Below are 26,969 nucleotides of genomic sequence, written 5' to 3' on the forward strand. Positions count from 1 at the left end.
CTACAAGTTTTTTGTTTTGTTTTGTTTTGCTTTGTTTTTTTTACTCCGAAGGTGATGGGGTTTTCCAGCCCTTGGTTACAGAGGGAAGTCCTGCGGTGAGGTGAGGGGAGGTCGAGGAAAATGCCTGCCACCGGAAGCCCTGTTGCCATGCGGGTCACTTCTGGGCGTTTTAAAATGGAAAATTCTTGTGTTTCCTGGTTAATTTACTGATGAGAGCGTTTGAAAAACTATTACAACTCGCTCTTTATCTATTAAGATCTATTACGTTATTGCATTTTTGTTGCAACTGATATTTCATATTTGGGACTTAAAACGCGCATACTTCACTTAAGCAGTTCTCGATCCTGCCTCTGAGGTCTGCAGTGAAATCCAGCTCTTTGAAACCTTCGGTCGCCACGAGTTCATTTTCAACGCGCATTCCACGCGCTGTTGGGGTACCGTGCACCCCACCGCACCCCACACCCGCACTGCAACCTGACAGCCCTGCTCGGAGGGTAGCGCCGCGCACCCTGCGGCTTCCTCCCGACCCCGGAAGGTCCCATTCACAGGGACCAATTCACAGGGGACCCTCAACGTCTCGGGCCAGGAAAGGAGGGGATGCGAGCTCCCTCTCTCGGCGGTGCTGAATCCCCCACCCCCAGGGTCCACTCGGAACCTCGGCCACCGCGCAGGGCGGAGGCTGGGCGGGAGGGAGGGGGCCAGGCCTTGCTACTTCCGCAGCCTCCCGGCCTCTGCGCTTTTGCTTCCAGGACATTTCCAAATGCGCCAAGAGGAGCGGGGGAAATTCGGCGCAATAACACTGCCCTGCCTCCTCCCCCGGGCAACCCCCAGTCCTGCCCTTCCTTCCCCTGCGGTCCAAACTTCGTTCTGCCGCCCCCGACCCTCTGTCCCTCCCAGACGTCGCTGTCCCCAGACAGAAGGCCCCAGTCGCGCCTTTAGCGGTGCGTGCGCACGCAGTCCGGCTCCCGCTCCCCGGGCGCGGACCCCAGTCCCGGGCGGTGTGAACCCGGCCCCAAGCCGGTGTGCTCGCCGCGCGGGGAGAGGACACGGCTCGGCTACCCCACACCGGCCCCCCTCCCGCCCCCAGCCCTTGACGACAGGCTCGGGCACCTGCTGCCAGCCTGGCACAAAGGGAGAAGGGCCCGCGACCCGCTGGGAGCGACCCCGGAGACGGGGTCCCCGCCACGTTCTCGTTGCGAGTGGCTCACGCGCGGGCTTCGGCCGGCCCTCCGGGGAACCGGGACTGTGAGGAAGGAAGACTCCGAAATCCTTAAAGGCCCTGAGGGCGGCACCTGGGAGACCGGGTCCAGGCCAGTACTTCGGGTCCACAAGGTTCCCTCAGTCACTGCCAGAGGGCGGAACCCTGAGCTCTGCAGTGGCGGTTCGTGGGATTTTGTGGGGGCCTCTCCAGCTCGGGCGTCCTGCTGAGGTGTGCAAATAGGGGAAGCTAAAATGCAGAATTGTGTTTATCCCCCCCCCCCCCCCAAAAATGAGCATTCGGTCTAAATTACTGTGGTCTATGCTTTGCCTTTGCCTCACACAGTCCTGGGACGATCTTTTCCGAAACTTCTACACTAGTTTGGCTAACTGATTCAATACCTGGAGGTGAGACAAAACCAGGTCATTTCATTCTCCTGGCCTTTCTCTTTATTTCTAAGATGTGAAAAGGCTCTTTTGTGTTATCGTTACTAGTATTTGGGTGGCGTTTGTCTTCTAACCTGACTGAGGAGTGTGAACTCAAAGGTGTCTGGACTTTTCAACACATCATCTGCTATCTTGCTTTCCTCTTGTTAGACAAATAAGCATCCTCTTTATTTTTTATAGCAGAAACAGGTCATGGGAGTCCTCAGGAACTTTGTTTACAGAAACACATTCTGATTCCTCCCCCTGACTGGATAAAGCCCCCCACCCCCACCCCACCCCAGCTTCGAAAGCTCTGCTTTCCTTTAGGTTCGGAAATCAAAGTTCTCAGGAAGTCACTTCTCAAACCCCTTCCGCAGGATCTCCCTCGCTGAAAAGAACTGTAAATCATGACTCGTGTTAGAAAATAAACAACAAAAACGCGTTAGGTTGAGAGTTCAGATGCATCGCAAGTGGGAAAGCCCTCGATCGACATCATTTGCAGCGGGTCCTCTTCTCCTGACACTGGAGACTGGCGCACGTCCCCGTCGCTGGGTTCAGAAGACACGCCGGGCATCGGCGCCCGCAGAAGTTTCCTCCGCTCCGGAGCCCCGAGTGCAGACTCGCTCGAGCTGCATATCCCCTCGTGTCCACTAGAGGTCACTGGCCCCTCGCAGCTCGCAGCGTCGCCGGCCGCCCCCCGCTCCTTAAGCTCAAATTAGCCGCGCGTTAATTAACACCCGAGTCCATCAAAGCGCGTTCTTCGGTACAGTACTCCGTCAGGGCTTATATAGGCAACCCAAACCCAGCCAAAGCAAACCTCCCCAAACCCAACACTTCCAGCATGTCCAAAATGGGAGACAGGCGCCTGAGTAACCCGGGGCAAGGTATAGTGCCATCACGCTTTAACTTTTGTTCTGTGGGGCTTGCTACGTTGCTGTAAAGATAACATTCTCTGCGAGCGCAGGTTCCGCGGCCGGCTCTGCGCTCCAGCTTTCGGAGGCTGGGCAGCGTGTGTTCTGGCCCCTTGAGCACACAAGTCCTCTGGGGCGGATTTTTCCAACTCGGTAGCCTCGGGGGGAAAGGGGTCCCGGTCCACACCGTCCTAGGCGCACACGAATATAAAGGAATATTTATTTAGGGTGCGGAGTACATAAAAATGCCCAGATGTCTTTGAAACTGGTAGAGCAAAGAAATGGAAACGACGCCGTTTCTCATGCCTATTGACGCGGTCTGGGGGGAAGGGGTGGGGTGGGGTGGTTGAGAAGGACACTAGGAAAGCGACCCTGAGTTTAACCTGCGAGGAAGGGACGGGGGGTGCCTGAAAATGTCCAGGGAAGCTCCCTGCCTCTTGCTGAGTGTTCGTGGGTGTTTTGTTGTTGTTGTTTTGTTTTGTTTTGTTTTAAAGACACACACAGAGCTTGAGACCTACCTTTTTTTTTTTTTTTCCTTTCCCAACCAAAGCCCCCAGAGTATTTCCCACTGTGGACTGAGGAGACTGAGTCATGGCTTCAGGGCCTCAGCTAAATCCCTAAGAACGGCATGAAACGAAGCCCAGGTTTATTCCAGTAGCGCTGTCCAAGTTTATATTTGTAAACCTCCACAAGTGCCTTTGCTACGGTGTCCTGGTGGGTGGAAGGGTCACCTGAGGCGCTCATAATTCTTTTGGAGAAAAATTTTGGAAACACTAATACGGTTTTTGACAGGAGTTTACGCGGTCGGAGGTCTTTTTCGCCTTAGCGGGGAAACAAGAGGCTTGGGGAGGAGGAGTGTGGATATACTGGCAGTTTGGAGACCGACCTTTTTCACAGAGTCATGGGTGCAGATCCCAAAGATCTGGACATTGAGGTCTTTGGGAGGGCGAGACTCAGTGCCTTAGCCACCACCGTTTATCCAAACTGTTCAGTTACAGGCAAAAGATACCTGCCGCGCCCTCACTGTGGATAGGGCTTCTCTTGGGTTGGTTTAATGATGGCCGGTTAATAAAGCCACTAGTCCTCCTTCAGTGGGAAGGGGACCTCCCATTAAGCCACGCCGTGGGCACCTCCGAGGTCAGCGTCAATAGCACCCAGGAGCCGAGTGCAGGCCAGGAGAGGGGGCTCCCGGAGGCTCCGCAGCAGGTGAGTAGCCCGCCCTTACAGAGATCTGAGGGGACGCCCCGGGGAGCTCACTCGAGCTTGGAGCAGCGGGGGTCAACGGATGTTCCTTGAGAGAACTCTAGAACCTAGAAACTGCGGCTTCGATTTTTTTTTTTAACTGCGAGATACTGGGGAGCCACCCTTGAAGCCTCTCCTCCAAGATCCAGTTTCCACCTCCCTCCCCAGGCCGAAGCGCCGCCCCCCAGCCCGAAATTCGTTCCTCTTCTCCTTGGCCTTTGGCCCGGACGCTGCCACGCCAGCGTTTCAGGCCCGATCCGCCGCCAGAACCCGATCCAGCTTAGCACCCACACAGGTGTCAGCTTGAGCTGACATTATGTAATGGATTTGGCAGCCCGGGCTCTTACCAAACGGAATTAAGGAGGGTAGGGTTTTCTCTTTTCTTCTCCTTTTTCTTTTGACTACATCTGGTGTCAGGTGTACTTGATCTTCCGCAGCAGGTGTTTTTTTTTTTTGCAGGAAAAGACCAAGCGGAATGGCGGCTCAGGTCAAAGCACTCCCGGAGAAGGGCCAGAGACAGGCCTGGGAGCCCTGTGACCAGCCTCCAGGCTCCCCTCCCGGAGCCGCTCACCTGAGGTTGTCCATCCGCAGCTTCAGCGAGGGGTGGCCTGAAGTCCAGGCGGGAGGGGCATGGAGGAGTTCCCCCCCTCCCACCCCCACTCGCTCTCTGTTTTCTGGCCAAAGCCTCCCGGTAGAAACTGTGGGGTTCCAACCAATGACTCTTTGCCTTTTATTAGCCTACATATCCCCCTGCGAGTGTGGTTGAGTGTAAGATAGGACTCAAAATCAGGAGATTCTAGGTAAAATACCTTAGCAAGTGACAAGGAGCCCCACCTTCATCTGGGTAGTTTCACCAGAAAGCAACCTTGGGTGGACGCAGATCTCTAGAAGTCAACCAGAGAGAGCCAGTTCGAGACTCTTCATAAGATGCAAAACTATGAGACCCTTGCCCAGTTAGAATTTTTAAAACATTTTACCAATTCTGGTATGCTGTAGAAGTATATTGCATTAATTGTCAACCCCCATTTTATTAGACAGAAACGAAAGTAAATTTAGAAATGGGGGCATCTCCCTCTCCAAACCTTCAGTTTACTTGTGGTCACCAAATAGTTGTCTTCATGGATTCAACGCCAAGGGTTGGTCTGAACTATTGAAGACCTAAGGAAGGGTTTGCGCTTTAAAGAGCCAAATGTTCAACTTTGAGTAGCGGATTTAATTTGGACTGATAACATAGGAAATAATGTTTAAGTGACCAACTCAAAGCCTCAATTTAAATCTCCGTGTTCAGTGACCATTGTCATATCATTAAAGGTGAAAGGAAGGCTAAAAACAAAGGCTGGGAGAATTATGACAGTTACTGTGAGATAGTGGCCACAGGCTGGGTGTCCAAGTGGTTATTTACAGGAGACATGGGCATGTATCCCAACTCCTTAATTTGGACTGATGAGTTCAACTGAAGACTCACACTTTTAAAGACTTGGGTTGCAACTACACAAATAAAAATCTCTCTCTCTAGAGTAGCTCTCATATACAGAGGTAAAGCTGGCAAACCCTTTACACTGATATTTTCATGATCCTGAAGTGTCCTGTACCCCCTGTGTTAATTGTAGCACCAATGATTACCAATAAGTGAAATTTTTTTTTAAAAAAATCTTGTGAAGATAAGCAGGGAGAAGAGTAATATCTATGGGGAAAAATTTTTTTAAACAAAGGTTAGACTAGCTCCATTAATATCCCCTGGTCAAAAATGTTTAGTGGTGAATTATTGCTTCCTTGGTGCTACGGAAGCTACTGATTGTTATCACAGGAGTTCTTAGCAAAAGAATCAGGAAGAAGCACCCCACCCCCACCCTTTTTTGAAACGCTCGGGAGTTTCTTCACGAATTCTGTTTGCTGGATCTCATCTTCCAGCTGAAGATCCTGTAGTGATCTGGGAAGGGACCAGCCCTGACATGCAGCCGTCTGTTCCTGGGAGGAACTTGGAGATAGAGCTATATTTTCATGCCAAAAGGACAAAATGATTTTGCCCAGAATCAGGTTGTGTTTTCAAGTTACCTTTCCGCTGTAATCACATGGTGCTTAAAAAACTGGTAAACATAGAGCACACTCATCAGTGCAGTCACGATGGGACCAGTTTCTGTTTGGGGATTGCCTTGAGTCCTCCTAAAAGGTCCCAAACCTTCAAAAGGGGCAGGCGGTACATCATTGGGGCATCAGTGGCTATTGAGTGTTGAATTCAGACATTTTGGGGCATTTTGGTAGTAAAGAAAATGAAATCTCCGAGGTTGTCGTAGACGATTGAGTAGGGGGAAAAAGAAATGCAATTCATAAAGTTGACTGTTTAGAATGGAAGGAAGAAAAGTTTTGCACAACATTAAGCCTTTTAAAATATAAAAACCAAAATTTCTTTTGTCATCTTCTTCCTATCTAATAATCCATTAGTTTCTTTCACCTTAATTGTTCTGTATTTCAGAGCTGTACCTAGTTGAGCTCCCTCCCCTGCCTCTGGGGATCCTAATCCTGAGGCCTCAGGATTGGAAGCAAACATTGGCTAACAATTTCAAAGAAAGAGCACATTCTCTAAAAGGGTATTCAATAAGCAGAGCAGTTTAATTATTAAGCAATTGTTAAATAATGAAATAATGACTTCTTTCTCCATCATACCATTATACTATAGCCTGAACGCTGCCTGTATACAAATACCCACTTGTAAATGTGTTACTGATCCACGGAGACTGCACTCTCACCCTCAGAAAACAAGCTCCAAACCGCACGGGTGTGTGAGGACTCTGGGGTGGGGTGCTGATGTGCGCGGCGTGCATGCTCCTAGCATCCCGACCCACTTGTGCAGGCTGGGCTGGGGTCTGCGTGCTTCCTACTTCCTCTCCTATCACCGGTCCTCAAAAGAATTTTTTAAACTCCACTTTGGATTGGTAAAATATGGTCCATATTTAACAGACTGCACACCAGCTCCTTTTACTGAGGGGAAGTAATTTCATTTCCATACAATTTTAAAGAACAACTTCGTTTGTTCCCTTTTCTTTCAAAACTGTGGTAGGCACAAACTAGCAATTTTTTTTTTTTTACCATCCTTATTCTGGAACAATATTTGGCAGGTAAATGAGTTCTAAAACATGCCAAATGTTGAGCAGTGTAACATTCAGAGGTTTGTTTTTTTTTTTATGCCAAAGGATAAGTCTACAAGTCTATTGCAATAATAATCCCTTAACTAAATATACAAATGCATTGTTCACCAAACCATCCAGTGGTTTCACTGCAGTGGGAGAAGGAAGATAGTTACTGTGACATCATTGCTATCATTTAAATTAAACTGCTATGGGAGAATATAATTGTTAATAAAAGCCTTCTTCTCCCCGCCCCTCAAGGTTTCCCCTCCCCCTCTGGCATTTTATGACGTGCCACCCGCGATAAAATGTAAGCAGAATTATGTCGATCCTGGTACCGTATTCGATAACTGTAACGTCGCAGCTACAGGTCAGCAAGGAAATGCAGAGGATAATTACCTTATTTGAGGAATAGTTTGAGAAAATATACATTTTTTTATGAGTTTAGGGTGCTGGTGTTTAAACTTTTCTCTATAGAAGCGTGTGTGTTGTATACACAGAGAATTCTAGGAACGCTTGTGCGCACCCCATAGTACATAGAACGCTTGTACTATCCCATTTGTACATTAAAGGCTGCCATGTAATCATTCCATTGGGCTGGCTTAATGCATTTAACAGAACTAATGGGTCGTCTCTGCCGAAAAAGCATGCTCCTATTTTTTAATCCCGTCACGTAATAAAACGGTTTTCTACCAGTCTGAGCCTTCCACCTTTAACCATTATAGATGCTCTTGTGCAAGAAAACCATTTCAACAACTTTTGGTTCCTGACCATTGCTAAAATGTCCCCCTTCCTTCTAAGCAACTATTTTTTTTTATTTTTAAAGCCTATTTTCGTGTTTAATAACAATAACAAACAATCCTTGCTGTATAGAAACTCGGTCGAAATGATCCGGTGAGCTCCCGCCTTGGTCCTTGCTGCTGAATCTCAAAATACTGGATATGATCGGACTTGGTCGTGGGCTCCAAGCTGCAGGAGACCGAAGCTACTTTTTCGTGCCAGGATTTCACCTTCTTTCTAGCCTGGAGTGTGCGCGCGCTACACACACACACACACACACGCACACACGCACGCACGCACACACACACACACACAGGCCCCTCCGTAAAATTAAGCTGAGGGGGATGCCCCGGTTGTGAACAGAGACGCAGGACTGAGGCTGAGCCCGGGCGGTGGGGCAGCCGCGCGTGCGAGCGTCGCGCGCACCAGGCGCCACGGCTAAGGTGGGCGCCGGAGATCGGGGGCGGACGCGCGGGCACTGCGCGGGCTTCCCTTTCTGGTCGGAGACGCAGGCGACGATGGCTAGGCGCCCGGGAACGAAATCAAAGTTCCGTGGAGCCTGGAGCCCCTAGACAGCCGCCCCTGTCCGGGCGAAGGAGAGCCCTCCGCGGCGCGAGCTGAAGCGTGGAGCGGCCTCCGGCGCTCGGTGCGCTCGGGTGGAAGCCTGCGAAGGGGGTCCCGCGGCGCTTTTGTACGGCCCCGCCTCGGCCAGCCGAGATCTGACGCACCGGCTCCCCCGGGACGCTGGGGGCGTCGCACCGCAGCCGGTGGGGAGCAATTTCTTCCTCGCGTCCCGTCCCAGCCCATCTTCGGTTACTCCACCCTACCCCTCCCATCCCTCCACCTCCTCCCCTTCCTCCTCCTCCTCCACCTACGCCTCCACTACCTCTGCTTCTCCACCTCCCCTTCGTCCTCCATCCTATTTCTCTCTCCCCCTCTCCTCCCTCCCTTCCGTCTCCCCTCCCTTTCTCTTCTGAATAAGCAAGCTTTTGCCTCTAAAAGTCACAAGTAATCCTCGTGTGTGACACACACACACACACAGAGAGAAGGGGGAGACAGAGAGAGAGAGAGGGAGGGAGGGAGGGAAGGAGGGAGGGAGAGACCAGCCTGTCGAAAGGAGCGGCAGGCAGGAGGGGAGTCTGGCACAACGGCTGGGAGAGGAAACTTGACGCTTCTGGGCCACCCTTTGCCAGGGCCTCGCTCGAGGTAAGTACCCTGGGAACAGCGGAGTTCGATTCCAGGCAGGGTCCAGCCTTCGCCCATAGCCCAGGCCCGAGAGGTGGGCACCATTACCTAGGGCTACTCAAATAATGTTAAAAATGGAGGTGGGGTGAGGGCGGGCGGGCGAGGGTGGGGGCGGCGGGCAGGGCTCCAGCCCGAGGGCGGGAGCCGAGAGGCAGCGGTGAGCCTGGGAGGGCGCACGCCGGGTTCTTGCCCTGGGGCACCCCGTGAGTCCCGCCAGGGTTCGAGTCGACTACAGGAGGTTTCCAGCCACCCGATTTCCCACTCTGTGCTGCGCGTTCCCACAGCTCCTCTCTTTTACACGTTTGCGTGCAAATGAGATCCTGCTCTGTCATGAAGTGACAATCTGCGCCTCGTTCAAACCTCGGAAAGGGAAAGTTTGGCTAGGAGGGGACTGCGCAGCTCTGCGGTTCCCTGGAACCTAAATTGGGAACCAGAGATTTGCGCAAGGAATTGACAGTTTTCTTTTTTTCCTTTAAAAAACAATTACCTTTAACGAAAACTTGTATGTATTCAAAAAGATTATTGGATTACTATGTCTGATCAGCTCCTGATTACCAATAAGCGTTTTAAACACACACGCAAATTAGCGCTCGTGCGCGCAAACACACACACACACACACACACACACACACCAGGGGCTATGTGCAGTCCGGAAGGCCATCATAGGTAACCAAGAATTCATAGTCGCGAGGGCTTTTAAATGTGTAAAGAGTGTGTACGTGTCCTCCATGTGTACAGAGAGCAGAGGGAGGGGGCTGAGGGAGCGCGCGTTGGCTCGGCGTTTTCTCTGTGCCTGTGTGTTTCGTGTGTTGTCAGCTGGCTCTGGTTTCTAAGCACTGAACGCTGCCAGGGGCGGGGGCCGGCATCCACCATCCACCTCGGCACCCTAGTGGCGAAACAGGACTCATTTGTTTGGTGCAGAGCGGTGACGACCTAGAAGAGACTGAAGTGTGGTTAGGTCGGCACCCTGCCATCCATTACACCTGCGGCAGATGGCTCAAGTGGTAGAATGGTTTTGTTTGCAGGGAAGAAGGGAGGAGGGGGAAGCTAGAGCCTCGCCCCACTCTAAGGAAGTACCATAAAGAACCAAAGACATGAAAGAAGCCATATTCATACCATCAAAAGCAATAATGTCGCCGTCCATGAGTGAACCTGGGACATGTTAGTGACCTTGGTGCCTGACACCAATTGATGACATGGCAGAATTTTAGAATCAATGTATTTTCAAATGAATTTGTGATGAAGCACCTACTTCTTCCCTACACACACACACACACACACACACACACACACACACACACACATACACCTGTCTCCAGCCAAATGCACACAGGTGTCCTTGGAGCTCTACTCCCTGAAACCAAACATCATTGAGCCTCTGTGGATTTCACCAAAGCTAAAAGGGAGGCCACTCCCGAGGCAGAGAGTCTCTCTTCTCTCCCCGAAACAGTTTTTGCAGTCAGCCTGCCACTTACCATACACAAGCCTCCCCTCCCCAGATAACCAACTGGCTGGGATTTAGTGGGGTTTCTAATGTATCCATCTCTTTTTCACCGGCAGTGATGTGCCTTTCTGAGCAATATTCTTATCCTTGCATCCCTTTCTTCCTTCATGCTCCTCAACAAGCAGGAAGGGAAGTGCGTGCACACACACACACACACACACACCTCCTCCCAGGCAAGCCCTGAGGAGGGCAGGTGTGACAAAGGAACACAGATACAGTCTAATGATAGCTTAGCCTGTCTTCATTCCTTAATTTTCTTGCTAAGAAAGAGGAATTAAAAGAGAAATATACTAAAGAAGACCTAAATAGAATAAGAGGCCTCATCTCCACCTTTAGTTCACACACACATCACTGTAAAACTCATGGATATATATCTATATATTACATTACATATAATAGTACGTATACATTCACATTTCTTGTGGAATAAGAATTTCACTGGCCTAATTTTCTCCTGAATTTTATTAGGGTTTAACATGCTTATGCTTTGGGGGTGATTAGGTATACAGAGAATTTCCACCATTTTGACACATAAGTTCTATTTCTTTTATTTTCTTTAATAATAAATCAACAAATTTTAGATGTCAATAAAACCAAAGAATATCAAGCAACAATGAGGAATTATTCTAGCTAAGATTTTCAAATCACAAATGAAGCTACATTCTAGAAACTAGAAACGTAATGCTTCCCAAGAAAGGAAAACATTTCAACTCCTGCATTTTCCAAAGTGCTTTCAATACCCAGAGACCTCTGAACTGGGTTTGGTGGATGGGTGCTTGTCGTGTGCCCATTTAATTTAATTTTACTGTAATCATTTTCTTTTTTGGTGAAGGTTTCCATTTTACAATGAGAAAGTTGACTTTGTTATGCAGTGAGGTGCAGGATTCATTGAGAGAAATGTCATTAGGATGTAGCTCTATTTTATTCATTATTAGTAATACAGGTTTTATTATACATCATACAAACTGCCAAGGGCCTGCTCTGAGATGTGAATTCATATATTCTTAGAATACATTCAGATAGACTTGCAGGATAATTTTAAAAAAGAAGAAGAAAATACTTGCAAATAGTGGAGAAGCAGGCTTCTAGAGCAGTTCAGATACTTTTTAATAAAAAAAAAAAGAGGAAGGGATTGGTTCTAAAACTCTTGACTTTAGGGGCACCAGAGAGATTCCAACCTTATTTAAACAAAACAGAATTAGCGAAACTTTGCAACTGTAGGGAATACAGACAAAAACTTAGCCCTAACAAGATTCCTTTCCCCCTTTTCCTCAAAATACTTTATTTATTTTTAATTTCACCTTATTCAACTTCGATTATTTATTTATTTATTTATTTATTTATTTATTTATTTATTTATTTAAGTAGGCTCCATACCCAACGTAGGGTTTGAACTAAACGCCCTGAGATTCAAGAGTTCCATGCTCTACTGACTGAACCAGCCAGGCACCCCTCAAATCACTTTAGACCCTAGTTTCAATCAGTACCTAAAGCTAACTAAAATAATTTCCAAGATGAACTCAAACTTTCTATGCAAAGTTTTTTTAAATTCTGCGATTTTAATGAGTATTATTTTAATCTCAAGGATTCATATTAGTTCAAATACTCCAGTCTTTCTAGGAGAAGAAATATATATTGTAATACTTAAGCGAGTTCACACTAAATCAGGTTTGTTAGGCCCAGGTGAGACTCAGAGCCAAACACGGGAAATTTGTTCTGAGGTATCTGAAGGGAGAAAAGGAGACTAAGATCCCTCTTTCCTCCCCCCATTGCTGGGACCACTTCCTTTTCACATGAAATGGCTTTTCTGCTTGAACAGAAAAGATTGATTAGAGAAAGTAAGTATGGAATACTGGAATTGGTTTCTTTCTATCCACATACTTCCTAGGTTTCCCTCAGGCCTCGCGCCATCCCGTGGCACCCTCTCCCACCCTTTCCAACTAGAACCAACAATCGAAGCATTTACATTTACATTTAGCAGGATCTATATATACCCTTAGGTCTCGAAATATCACCATCACCCCAAATTTGCCTTTACTTCCGGAGTAATTAAGAAGATCATAGCCCTTAAAGAAAAACCACCCAGTCTCCATCCTCGGCAGCGGCGAGAGCGAGCTCAAGGTGCGCGAGGCTGGCGAGCATAAAGGCTGGGCTGCTCTGCGCGCCAGGCGCCAGCCACTGACAGCGAGTCTGTGTCCTTGACTCGCCCATTTCTCCTCTTAAGGGAGGATAATGAACCTTCCTAGGTTCCTAATTTGCAAAGATACCGTTTTTTAGTCAGCACTGAAATAGGGGTGGCGGAGAAGAGGCCTGGGTCATGAACCCGAAGAGGTCAGGGTTTCAAGCTCAGTCGGAGTCTCTCGTAAAACTCGGAGACGGTGACCCACTGTACTGTGGGTCCCTTCGGTACTCAGAAGGGAAGCGCTTCTCAGGCTGGGAAGCGTGCGTACCCGCGTGATTGTTCAGGCTCATCCTCCAACCGCCCGAGGAGTTCCTAGAAACTGAGGCTTTGTCTTCCTGGGGGCAGGCGAGGCCTAGCGGGGCAGGAGGAGCCCTGGGCGCCCATTCCTGTGGCCTCGCCGTCCACGCCGCCGAGCGCCCCCAGCCCGGGGCCGCCCCGACGGCCACGACGCGGCGCCCGCGCAGCCAGTAGGTGTCGCTGTTCCCCTGCTGGCCCGAGCCAGGAGCCCCGCGCTGGCCCCCCGCGCCACTCCGCCTTCCGCGCCCGGCGGGTTCGCAGACCTGCCAGAGCTCCCGAGGGAGGGCCGCTACCCACCTGGGACTCTTCCCTCGCTCACCTGGCCACGACCGCGGCGACACTGGCCGGCCTATGGGAGCGCCTTCGGGGAGAGAAAGAGGAGAGGGGGGCTTGTTGGGGCGCAACGCGGGGCCCCGACGGAAGTGGCTCGAAGCCACAACTCTCCTTTCTCTTCTCTTCACGTGCTGTGGGCAGCGACCGGGCATAGGGAGCATCTTGGTAAAATCCCCAGCCGGGGCTCTACAGTGGCTTTAAAGATACGAGGTTGAAACCCCAGCTTCGTGGGAGCTAGCCACACAAAGAGTGGATGGGTTTCAACTTCTTGCCTCAAAAAAAGAAAAGAAACCTGGGCCTGGCCACACGCGCCATCTCCATACCGTCTGGTACACACATCTGCACGCAGAGATGCCGGGTGATCGCGACCGCCCCCCTCCCCTGGCCCAGGAAGGAGTCCGTATTTGTACGTGGTTGTCTGTTTCCAAAGCATCGCTTGCCAAACATTATTCCCCTTCGGAAAGCTAGCAGTTATCTCGTCTTTGGACTGTGTATTGAGGATTCTGCGCCCTTCTCTGGCGTCCGGGGGTTCCCTGCCATCGGCCTCGGCCTCGGTGTGCCATAAGAGATTATTAATCAGAAGCGTTCTTTTTGTGTGTGTGTGTGTCTCAAAAGGAGGAGGTTTGGCTTGTGAATACTGAGAGGGATATTCACAGTGGGTACATCCTATAGGTACCTGGAGATTTTATTAGGGTTCTGATTGTTTTATACAGGAAAATCACTGTTCTGATTTGTAGCTAGTAAGGGAGAACCGCGTTGAAAACGCCAAATTCAAAACTTGGAGTTATTGAGTTAGTATACAAAATGGAACTGGCGATGTGTTTAACCTATAAAAGCCGTATCTTCATTTAACATGTGGGAACGTTTTGCTGTAAAAAATTTTTAAATCCCACACTCGATCTATATTTTTTGGAAAACACCGTCAGTTGGTGAAGAAGAAAAATGTATCAATCCAATATCAAAGACGATGAAAGAAAAATTCCTAAAGTCCAAAATATTTCTGAACACACCTTGTCCCTGACTCTGGTCCTTGGTCTCCCTGTCTTGGAGGACAAGGCTGGGCAGATGCCTAAGTATTCAAGGAAAGCCTTAATTGTTTAACATTAGGTGGCCAACGTCATCTTAAAATGCCATGCCTTTTGCTATGTTTCACAAAATTGGCTCCTTTACGTTAGGTCTGTATCTGTTATACAATTCTAAATCCTTATTTCTGATACTGAGAGGGCAAATTAATCATTCGGTGATGTGGGAGGGGGAGAAACACGTGTCTAATTGGAGGTTGTGAAGTTCAGTGAGGTGATATTTTTAGCTTGGAAAGTCCAAAATCAGATATTTGGGTATCTCTCCCCCTCCCATCTTTTCCCCACTGCCTCCCCATTTTAGTCTTTTTCACCCAACCCTTCGGGCTCCCTTTTCTGTTTCTCCCACTTTCCTTTGCCTCTGTCTTCTTTTCTGTCCCTGTCGTCCCTCCCCAACCCCTCCCCCCACAGCTCCCTTCCTCCTTCCTCTCCCTTCCCTTCTTTTCTCTCCTCCCCCCGCCCCCACCATTCCGCTCCCTTTCCTCTGTGTTGTGTGTATCTCTCTCTCTCGGTTCCCCCCCCATACACCCCCATTTATTGTCTGATCCTATCGGTCAAGTTAATATAAAAGTAGCAAGTGGGAGGCCCAGAACCTCTCTCCCTCGCGTCCTGGACACTTTGGGGAGGTGTCGGCCGCTGCCAGGTTACCGGGCGGAGCGCTGGCCCTAGATGCAGGGCACGCAGCTTGTGGAGGAGTTGGGGTCTGCCCGAGGTTGCGGGGTTTATTCAAATGCCGCCCGCTGCTGCTGTGATTCGCAGGGACTCGGCCTCCATATGGTAATACGGGGCGGAGTGGGGGGAGGCGCAGAGGGTAGGGGAGGGGAGGATGGGGGTGAGGGCGGGGTGGGAGGGGGCTCCGGCACCGCGCGCTCGGCTGCCGGGCTGGGACAGAGCACCCGGACCCGCGGCGGCGGCGGCAGCGGCGCTACCCACCCTCCGCCACAACACCCACTGAAGCGGCGAGCCACCGAGCCACCGGCCCCCGGGGTAAGCCACAGCGCGCACACGGCGGTGACGGTGACGGTTCAGATGCTTCAGGTTACTACCAGGAGCCAATAAGGGAGATTAGAAACAGAAAAGGAGATTACTGAGAGATCACAGATAAGAGGTGTACCTCTCTGTGTCCCTTGTCACACAGCGCGCGCGCGCGCACACACACACACACACACACATCTGTACACACATGCATGCACAGACATCCGTGCATGCACACATTCCTTGCTAGGACCATCTAAATATATGCACCGCCACTCTACGCCCTGAAACGTGGCGGTGTGTTTGTCCTGATCCCTGCATAAAGGCAGGCAGGTATGTTAGAGAGTGTAGGCAGGAACAAACCGCCACGCACGATTGAATTGCAGCCAAACTGGAAGAGACATTTAACCTGCCGAATTGTTTCGCTCAGCCAGGTGCCCCCCAGAAACCGGCAATTCTGCAACCAGTTGTGAAATCCTGCAACTATTCATAAAATATGATGAAAAACGTACTTTAGGAGAGGTAATCTTGCTATGTATGGCAAGGTAAGGGCAAACCTAAAGGATGAGTGTGTTTCCGTTTTTTAATGTTTTACGTGTAGCCATCTGACCACTTTTTATTGGGTGACATATCATATGAGCACTTTGGTGTAGGCTTGGAAAAACTACAGCCAGAGGTAAGGCTGGAAATGCCTAAGGATTAAGGGTGCTAAAAATGGATGCTGGAAAGTCTAGCATGAAAGATGGCATACAGCTGTAGGTTTAAAATGGGAGAAAATACATCTGAATATTTATACATGAAAGCCAATGGGGAGGGCTGAGTCTTGCCCTGAGTATCTGTGCAGGTAAGTTATTCATAAGAAAACTAATTACCTGTGCATGTACTTGGACTTGTTTAATTGAATAAGCTGCATGTGTGCATACTTGCTGTTCTTTGTGGCTATGCAATTATGGATTCAGTCTTTTAAAAATGATAGCTTTGGGGGAAATCTTAAAAGCGGACTTCATACATATATAATTTCCAAAAGCCATTGTGCTGAATAGATATGTTGCCAGGAAGAAGAATCTGACCCTATAAACGAGATTACCATTGCTTGAAATCTAACTCAAGGCCTGTATATTTTAGGGTAAATCAACTGACTTAATATAGTCAATTGTTTTGTTTATTTGTTTTCATTTTAAAGTCAGGAATTAAGTATGCTTTTCAATCGACATAATGTGCCTGTTTCCAGTCACAGGAGATAAAAATGAAACTCAGTAAATTTTGAGTGTAGCAGATAAGGTACAACATACAACATGGTTGAAAATGTCTTCCTTGCAGAAGGCTGTCCGTTGCTGTGTCTACACATTTTAAAATAAAAAATTTTTTTACAGTAAGAAATGCTATAAGGCAATAGGGTAGCGAATACCGCAACTCTCAGGTAATCAGCACAAAAATTCTTTAGAATCTTTGGAGTCACTTCCCTTTTTACATACATTATCTCAAATACAGTGGCCCGAACTGTGTTTTTGCTAATATGAAGTTAATTAGATAATCAAACTTAGAGCCTTCAGCGATGGTCATTACAGCCGATCAAGGGGGTATGTCAGGAAAGAAAAAAAAAATGTGTCTTTTCTTTTATGACCAAAGCAGGAGGTTATACAGCTGGCATTACATACATGACAGATGTGCATATTTGGAGCCTTAAATACACAGAAGCAGGGAGGCAACTGTGCATATTATCTAGCAAGAGACAGCAGCAGACACTCGCCAAAAAATACAGACAGAAAGGGACAAGAGAGACAGATAGACATAGTAAGCTAGCAAAAAAAGGAAGGCGGAGAATCAATAAAACGATACAACCTGAACTTTTCGCGAATTAAAAAATGCAAATATATCTTTACATATGCATTAGTATTAAAAATAATACACGCTGGAACCAACAGGAGCGGGAGCAGGAGGAGGAGGAGGAGAGGTGGAGGAGGAGGAGAGGAGGAGGAGGAGGAGGAAAGAATGGAGGCGCCGCGGAGCCCTGATTATGCATGGGCTGGAGCTGCCTCCTCTAACCTGTGCTTCTCCGAGCCCGGCAGCCGGCGGTCCTCAGCCGCCCACAGAACAGGAGCCGAAACAACCGTTCCCGAAGGCTACAGCGTTTATTTTTCTCTTTTGGGGGTTTTGGCGGTTGTTTCAGGGGCTCGCCAACTGGCCCCTTTAATTAAAAGCTTCAATAAAAGGCGATCGCGCCAGGAATGCACCGGCTCCTCTCCGCGCAGGATTTGCATATTTTTTTAATGCCCTAATTTCCTTGATGTATGTAAATGTAGCCGGACGTAGAGGGAGACAGGGAGCTGACGTCAATGGACGTGACCTCGCAGCTAAACCTTGAACGTGAAGCCGGGATGGGGGAAAACACGGAGCGGCAGCCGGCGGAGCCCGCCAGTGCGGGCGGCGGCGGTGGCCAAGCCCAGGCCGGAGGAGGCCAAGGGGCCACGTACCGACCCCGGGGAGAACGAGCCGCGTCTTCTTTCGCCACTGCCTGGCTTCCAGCCTCTCCAGCCTTCCGGCAGCACACACAAGCTCTTGTCTGGCGCCTCCAACCCCACCAAATACACGTTCTTTTGCTTCCCTCCGAAAAACCGCACACTCAAAAACAACAAACCAAAACCAACAGATAACAAACCAGACCAGATCCCCCAGTGTCATAAGACCAATGCTCGGGTAGCTTATCAGAAAGAAGACTTGACGATGGAACATAATTTTTTGTTTGTTTTTTTGTGGGGTTTTTTTTTTTTTTGGCTTCTCTCCACAACAAGAAGAGTGGGCGACCTCAGACAACAGCAAATCATTCCTAAAACACGATAAGCTACACGTGTTTCCAGTAGGGAGAGGTAAATCGCCCAGCCGTCTGGTGGGAGCTTTTCTTCTTGGTATCTATTTACCTGTGCATTCATTAAGCGCGTCGGCTTCATTAACAGGCATGCTATTAGCCTGCGTTGTAATGTGCTGGAAGAGTGTGTGCGTGTGTGCGTGTGTGTGTGAAGGAGGTGCTTGGGCTGTGAACACCAAGGCAGGCGCTGCGAGCGAGATGAGTGAGAGATCGGTGTTTCTCCGAGGCCACTTCTGGGACTTATCTGCGGGGCCATCTCTGCCAGAGCTCCTGGGCTGGAGTTCGAGTTTCACCCATTTGGGGAGGCGGGGTGTGTTGGTCAGAGAAGGCTCTCTCTGAACAGCCAAGGCCTTTCCTATTACATTGTGTGGGAGGAGAGCTTTTGAGGTGTAAGCCATTCCGTGCTCGCAGTCCGGGGCGCTGCCTCGGCCGGACTGAGCCTGGCGTGTTTTTATCCTCGGAGCTCAGCAGCCTCGGCGAGGAGGTAGCGACTCTGCGCTCCGCGGCAGGGAGGCCTTCAGACGACTCCCCACCCCCCGCCCCTCACCCCGCACCGCGCGCCGGCGTGTGCGTGCCTGCGCACCGGGCGGGAGCCGCTGGCACCTCCCAGTGCACGCCCGCCCCCGCTTCTGCTCGCTCCCCATTCCTAGGCAGCTAAGAAATGGTCTTCGGCCTCTTCTGGGCCGGGGTCGTGTGGAGCCCCGGGCCGAGGACAGAGCCGCCGGCTAGCAAGGAAGGGGTGCCGGAGGCCGCGGTGTCGGCTTCCCAGTCCTGCCCTTGGCCGCCAAGGCTGCCGTTTCTTCGTTTCACCTCGCGGCCCTAGCTTTGTTTTCCTGACACGCTCGTGGCTACCGGGCCCCACGGCTGCGAAGGGAGTGTGTGCGTGTGCGCGGGGGGCGGGCGCGCGCGGCGGGCGGGGGCTCTCCCGCCAAGGACACGCATGGCTGTCTGTCCTCCGGCTGCACTTGGCGGGAAAGCTGGGGGCAGCCGGCGGGTCTTCGCGCCGGCGGCTCTCATTACCACCTCCCTTCTCCCCCCGGGCCACATTTACATACGGGCCACTCGCCTGAATTTTTATAGCCCCCGTTCCGCCCCTGGTCGCACACGCGCAGGCTCGGACCAAGTGCCCGCGCGCGCAGGCACCCGCGCCCAAGCTGCGGCCGGCTGGGAGCGTGAGCAGGCCCAGGGGTGCGAGCCGCCCTCAGCTAGACGGATTCTTGCGCCCTCCCTCTCGTGCCTACACCCCTGACAGCCTTCTGGCTCGTGTTCCAGGAAGCCCACTTTTCCCTCAAGGCCCCCACCCTTCTCTCCCTGCACACACTCCCACCCACACCCTCCCATATCCCTCTGCCTCTTTCCCTGGAACACACACACACACGCACACGCTTTTTCTTCCCCCTCAAATAGGTAACCCCTATGGCGCGTCCCTGGTACCTCTTGAATAGCTCTGGAGTTTAAAGAATAAAATCCTCATAATGTATTGCTTGTCTTTAGCCTAACACGTTTGACGACCACAACAAAAAGAGGAGGAGGAGTGAGGAAGGGGACTTGAACCAAAAGACCTTTAAAAAAAAAAAGTCTGCAAGTCAAAAGGTCATTCTCCAAGTTTGTAAATAAAATTGCAAAGGGAGTTCTTTAAAAAAAAAAAGAAAGAAGGAGAGGAAAGAAGGAAGGTAGACAGGATCCACAAGTTACATAAAATGGTGCATTGGAAAAACAAGACAGGCCTATTCTTTAAAAAGAGAGAGGGAAAGAAAGTCTAAAGAAATCAAGAGAAAAAAAAACTGGAAAAAAAAAAGAAAGAGGAGAAAATAAAAGATAGAAAAGGCAAAAGAAGTTTCCAAAGAAATGTGTGCTTTGCATCCTACAATAGGAAAATGTAGCCATTGCCCTCCTTCAGACGAGACATTTCTAATTTGTTCCGTCTGTCAGGAGGGGACTATGAGAGGTTTGGGTGCAAATTCATTATCTCTGGCAACGCAGAACGTAGTGTGGGGACTGAAAAAGACCGTGGCAATGGATGAACAATAGGGCTTCAGTTCATCAGTAACAAAAGCAGTGGGGAAATTGGTTGAGTTTCAGAGCACGTCCTCCTCGGCAGAGGGGGCTGGACTAGACCTTGGACAGCCCCCCCAAAAACTTGCCGAGCCTCGCACACACCACTTCACTCTCCACTCCGAGGCTCAGGGAGCAAGTCCCTGGTGTGGGGGGGAAAAGTTGGCTTTTTTTCCTCCTTCGTCTTTTGCGTCCTTCTCTCTCTCCCCAGAAGGGAAGATCCGTTTAAACTGTTTTAGACGCAATCAAGCAAGAATCACCGTGTGGAATTGAGCGGCAGTTTTAAATGTGCTAAGGAGAGGAATGATCTGAAATTTTTTTTTTCTTTTTTGAGACGCCGAAAGGAGCCTGTTTGTGCACTGCGGCCGCCCTGTGTGTGACTGACTCTGGATCTTGTCTTCTGGCCAGCTCCTCGATTCCTGCTCAGCCGGATTTGGGGGGCAGCACTGCCTAGCGCGGGGAGGAGAGCAAGTGAGTACCCTGGCGGCCCGCAGGCGGCAACTCGGTCGGCGGCAACGCGCCAGCATTGACCGCTGCAGCCCCGCGCCCGCGCGCCTCACCTCGTCCTCGAGCCGGGGACCGCAGAGCCCCGCTGCGGGCCGCTCCGCGGGCCAGTCCGGGGCTTTGCTGCAGCTAATTGATTGTGAGTCTCGGATGCTAAACCTGTTGATCTCTTGAGTTGTCCGAGCCAGAACTGTTAATTATCCAGCGGTCTGACCCCCAATTGCGGAGAGATGCCAGGAAAATTTCGCATGGGAAAGAGAAATTTTGTGTGTAGTTTTGTGTTGCTGGGGGGACTTTTTTTTCAATCGTATTTTGCGTTCCTGGATTCAGGATTTGCATTTTGAATAATTCTTTTAACCACCCCAAAGTTGCAATCACCTGGCAACGAAGTGAGGCCCTGACTGGATTCTGGTGGAAACTTATGTACACTAGCTAACTAGACCTGGTGGATTTCCACTTTCTTTTTCTCTTGCCTTTTGGATTCTGGGAGCCGAGAGGCCGCTTTTCAGGGTTATCCTAAGTTCAGATTCATCAAGATAACAGCCACCACGGCTAGTTATTGGGACTTGGAGCATTTTAGCTTCAGATGCTTCTGGTATCTGAGCGGAATCCGGTCTCTGCAGTTTGCTTAGAGCCCAGACTCCGCGGAGGGAGGCAAGATCTTCCTTCGGTGGCCTGGAATGGTCTGAGGGAACACGGGGAGGTGGGGACCCAGGCACTGTATTTGCATTTGTGTCTGCGGCGTCTTCTCTTGAAATTGTACCGGCACTGCTTGAATGGGGGGACTGTCTTACGGGGTCAGGGCAGCAGTGGTATTGATCAGAAGTTAGACCGGAGGCTCTGTCAAGTCACGGCCATGGCCGGAGGCTCTTTTGGAGCCGTAGCTGCTGTGGGCCCAGAATGGCAGGGTCGGATCCAGTTTCCTCCCTCTCCTGGTGCCCAGCTCTTCCCAGCACCCTCCTTCCCCACCTTGCCACCAGTAATTAGGGCCCTGTCTCGGGAAAGGAGCTCCCATAGTCAGCATAATTGAACCAGTGGAGTACTTTCATTTTGCGAAACCAGTAGCCCCACCCCACTACTCCAAAATAACAATAAGCATTAAAAAAAAAACATAAAAGAAAAGCAACCTATTTTCGAGAGGGTAAGACTTCTTTAATATATTGAGTCATGGAGGAATGGGGGAAGGGAATTAAAAAAATCCACCACTTTACAGCAATCAGGTTTTACATTATTCATTGATTTACTGAAGGAAATAGCCAATCAGGAGCCATAGATATGAATACACATCTCACCGTGCAGTGGCCTTACAGTAAACTATTTGCATCTTTCTAATGGATTAGATATTTATCTAGGGATTCCCATTGTTTGAAAGGCCTGGAAATCTAGTTCTTTAAACATTTAGAAAATACGACTTTGTTCCAGTCTTGAAATTCTTACATGGAAGAACTCTCCCTCGTCTTTTGTATGGCAGGTTATAGTGTTCAAATCCCTAATGTTTTTTCAGAGTCCCTCTTCTTCCAAGCTAAAAATAAAAGAAAAGAAGAAAGAAAAAATTAATTTCCTAAACCCTCCAGATTCTGCATATTTTGCATTCCCATTATCATGCATGTCTCCATTTAAATGCAAATTAGCATATTTAACCCTGTGGGTGCTGAAGCCCAGCATACATTGTACTGGGTGTTTTTTTTTTTTTTTTTAATCTCTTGGCATTTTAAGGGATCATGATAATTGCACTGCTTTAAAATGAAGCCAAATCTAAACATGATTATATATATGTATGTGTGTATATTAAAACTGTGATCATTTGTTTTTTTGACTATTTTCCAGAAGAGACTACAAAGAAGCATAAAATGAAGAGACAATACAACCAACCAAAGGTAATTTAAATTTTTACATTTGAAAAATAAAAATGATGTACAAAGTCCAAATAGAATATCATTTGCTGTGTGGTAGGCCTGTAGTGTATTGCATATGTCCCAGTTCATGTAATAGGTACAGTTCCAGAAAAATCTAAGTTTCCATATGTGCAGTTTTTTCTCCCTGTATGTAGCCTTTGTATCCTATATATCAAGGATAATGCAAACATAACCTGTAACTACCTGTAAAAAATGAAATTCAGGATACAGAAGACATAATAGAACACTTTTATTAGAAAGTAAGCCAGACAAGTACCTTGCCCGAACTATACAAATCGCTGTAAATTAAATGGCTTCTATGTAGAAAATGGTAGTCTTGAATGTATTAGTGGACTGTGGTTTCTATACAGAAGAATCTACAAACTCAGTATTAAAAAGGGATTTCAGTAATAGGTCAATTCTTTATATAGTCTGCAGTAGTCTGAATAGAATCCAGAGAGATGTTCTAAATATTAGTGGCAAACCTGATTATTTGCACTTATGGAATCGCATAATTTTGATCCAGGTACATGGAAAATCATAACTTTTCACTTCTAACTTAAGGAGATTGTTTATTCCCAAGAAAATCAGGATGTTTCCATTCATGTTTCAGCCATCTGGAGAACTATAAAGCGATGAGAAAACAAGCATGACAATCATGTCCTAATCTACTGGCCATTAATGGGAATTTATTAGAAAAAAGCAAGCAAGCCATTTGAATTCCGTATAACCTTCAATATGCAGATTTCAAAAAGGGTATTCTGTAGCTCAGATAAATAGCTTTCTGAAAAACAGAAATATCTGAAATGTAAACATGTAGGTGTTGATAATTGCTCATAACAATGTATGGCAGGCATTGCTGGGAATCAGCACAATTGTTTCAAATCCTAAGTAATAATAAAGCCCTTGAAATGTATATGAGAAACCATGAAATGCACATTGGCAATATTCAAAATAATCAGGTGTTCAGTGGTTGGCCTTGCTATGGATCTTTTATTTCTCCATACCTTGAGAGAGGATAGAGAGATAAAATATTTAATTCGCTATATGGCTGAGGAAGAGACTGCCCATAATCATTATGTTGGCCATTTTCACTTTTTGGAGCTCTCACAATGAATCTATGGTTCATGTGGCATGAATGGGGGCCAGTTCTGGAGTCGACTATGTGGCATTGCTTTAGAATATGCTATTTTAAGACAGTATTTTCTATAGCTTCTGACTGTAGAGGCACTTCAAATGTTCTGTGTCTTGGCTTTCATGATAGTTACTTGGTTCTAAAAATGCATTTAATTGTTAAATGTGGAAATGTAGCTACCTTAATTTGTGAATTCACACAAATATGGGCTGACACACAGAGACATACATGTATCACATCTCTGCTTTCACCAACCCCTACCCAGACATATGTAAAGCAAGAGGATATTCTAAAAATATCTGGCATTCCTTAGGGTTTTGACTTAAAAAATTGAATTCATCTGATCATATGCTTGCTTTATGTAGTACATGCCAAATCACTAATGATTCTGCTTCTAGGTCTTGGAAAGCAAGGCCAAAATACTCTGTCTTCCAAGGCAGCAAAGCTCATTATGGTTTTACATAATGTCAAAGTGGCATGTGCCTCAGTGATATGTTCAATTCTATCCATTAGTTTATGTTGTGACCTCATAGTTCAAGAAGGAACAGTAACTCTATGGGAGTATGTTTCTCTGAATTAGTTTGTAGTTTGCATGTACATTTTATATGTAACCCAATGCAGCCATTTCTGATCATACTTCTTTTATTAAGATTTGATAAGAAAGACATATGTACTATTTCCACAACTTAGGCTTTTCTAGGTAATCAGAATACGAATGTTCAACAAAAAGAAGTAAATGAAAATCTAAGGGAAAGTTGGTATCCATGTTTCTAAATTGTAGTTTTAATTGGTATATTATTGTTTGAACTCTAGATTGGGGCTTTACTTAGCAGTTTTGGTTTTCTTTACTCGTCAGTTTTTTCTCTGGATTTACATATGTGTGCTCTGTATGTAATTTGGTAAGCATATTCACACTCATGTCTTATATGAATGAATTACAGAATTAATGAAAGAGTATATATTAATTCTGAAAGTGTTTTAGTCATTGGGGAAAATAGTCAACCTAAAGAAATGAGAGTATTGTGATAAACTAGTGATGTGTGAAATGAATATGAAGATTTATAACTTTTGCTTGTAGCATATATTTTAGAGAACAGTCACACCACCAAACAGGGCTCCTAATTTTGGAAAACAATCAATAAAGTTCACCTGTGGTGGATATGCACCATATGTGGACTGCACCTTAGGTATTTTGTTGTTGGGCATCTGACTATTAGAACTGTTCGTATTATAGATGCATTACCCATTAGGAAGGAGAAAAAGAAAAGAGTTTTTTTAAGTGACCGTATTTACACTTTGAAAAGTCCTAAGAAAGGAATGAGGCCAATTAATTAATAAAACAATAGTCCCCTCTAGATAGAAGAAAGGTGGGGGTGGGGAAGGGGACGGAGGGTGGAGTTAGGCTCTTACCACCCAGGTGTTTTGTCTTTTTCATGAGGTAACAATACTTTTTTCATAATTTCATAGGAAAGATCAGTACATTTTGTCCTTCTGTATGACCACTGATGTTTGAAGCTATAAACAAAGGCTCAGCATTTTTATTACAGCAGAGTTGTGTACAACAGTAGAAACTAATGCTGCAGTGTTTACCTGTGCTACATTCTAAGGCACACACCCTATAGAGTCATTAAAAAAACCCCACCAAAAAACCCAACCAGGATGAAGTCGGCCTGCTTAGAGCATTCCGTTTGAACTTACAGAGCAAAATATGCTGCCCTATTGCCATGGTACATAGATACAAAACATGACTGAGCTGTGAAGCCATTAAAAACACACCACCAGAGCAAATTGTCAATGTAATCACACATCGACTCACTGCGTAATACAGATCTGATTCCCAGCCCCAGAAAGCAAGGCCCTGCTTTAAGCAATAGCAAAGTGCCTTCCATCTGTCTGCCCATGCAATCTGCCAGAAGAGAAATACAGGCAAAGACGTTCCCCAGATCTGAAATGCTTTTATCTGTCCTTAGAGAGAGATTTCTTCCAGTCTTTGGATATTAGAGCGATCTACAGTAGCACCGAGGAGGTAAAAGGCCGCGGGTTGCTTTTCCTGGAGCAGACGGTAGTGCTAGCGGAAGAGATGTTGATTGAGAAAATAGGGCTTGCGGCGGTGCTGCCGCTGCTGCTGCCGCCGCTGCCGCTGCTCGGGCAAGAGGCGTGGGGCAGTTGGCTGATCACTGATGCATATCAATAACCATGTACTTGAGATTTCTCATGACATCATCATTACCTTGGTCTCCCGCGGTCTCGAACCTTTGACCTTGCCGGGCTGGTCCACATTTTGGCAGTGAAAGCCCCTCCAATGATGGCCCTTTTCTCCTTCTTTCAGACCGGGGGCAGCAGCACACCAGCAAGACGGCATCTTCTCTTCCCCAGCCTAGAAGCCCTGTGAAATCGAGGATCTTCCCCCTAAAACACACACACACAAGATATGTGCAATCAAGCTGCTACCGCTTGGTAAAAAGCTCACGGTGCCTAACCCAAAAGGATCAGGAGCAGATCCTTGAATCAGCTGTCACCTCTTCTATAGAATGGGATGGTTTTTTTTCCTTCCTTCATAACCTGCGCTGGAAATTGCCGTTGGCTTTATACATCTCTATAGAGGGAGGCTAAAGAGTCTTGCGTGAGAATGAAGCAATTTACAATGCAAATAGAGGCCTGTGGAGGGACGGACGCTGCTGCACACTCCTAACCGCCCGCTGCACCTTAATAGCTGGTTTTATTTTCTGATATTAATAGCTGAATTGTTGGCTTACGCTGCCGGAGATTACTTGCTGAAAGGAAAAAAAAAAAAGTTCGGAATAAACTTTGAAAGCAACAGATCTCGTTTGGATGTTTTAGCCGCACACACAAACAGAAACCAGGTCTTATTTACAGACGAGAAGGAATCTTGTGCACGGCAAGTGTCCTGGAGGACTACCCTTCCGTACTGCCAGAGAGAGCGGGATCTGGAATCTGGCCAGAGGAAGACAGAGGCGCGTGAGGGAAGCGAGTTGTTATCTTTGGTTATCTAGCTGTATGAGTGTATTGGTCTTCATAAAGCTAGATAACCGAAAGTAAAAACTCCTTCAAGATCGCCGGGGAGCGTGTGAGAATGAAAGACTACCACCAAGAGACAGTAAAAACCAGAAAGGTCAGGAATACTTATTGAATCTAACTTTGCTTTTGCTTTGTTTTGGTTCTTTTTCCTTATGATTAAAGGTGGGGTTAGAGGAAAT

General features: G+C 47.9%; 1 long non-coding RNA gene across 1 annotated transcript; it reads left to right on the plus strand.

Annotated features, from left to right (window-relative positions):
- Positions 1-8,800: 8,800 nt before the first annotated feature.
- On the plus strand, positions 8,801-26,571 carry LOC120221798. The gene is made up of 4 exons (XR_005525898.1): positions 8,801-8,887; positions 20,552-20,688; positions 22,549-22,598; positions 26,081-26,571. It is a non-coding gene; the product is annotated as an uncharacterized LOC120221798 (long non-coding RNA).
- The last annotated feature ends 398 nt before the right edge of the window (positions 26,572-26,969 follow it).

Source organism: Hyaena hyaena, unplaced genomic scaffold (genome assembly GCF_003009895.1).
Source record: "Hyaena hyaena isolate Hyena2069 unplaced genomic scaffold, ASM300989v1 scaffold_815, whole genome shotgun sequence".
NCBI lineage: Eukaryota > Metazoa > Chordata > Mammalia > Carnivora > Hyaenidae > Hyaena > Hyaena hyaena.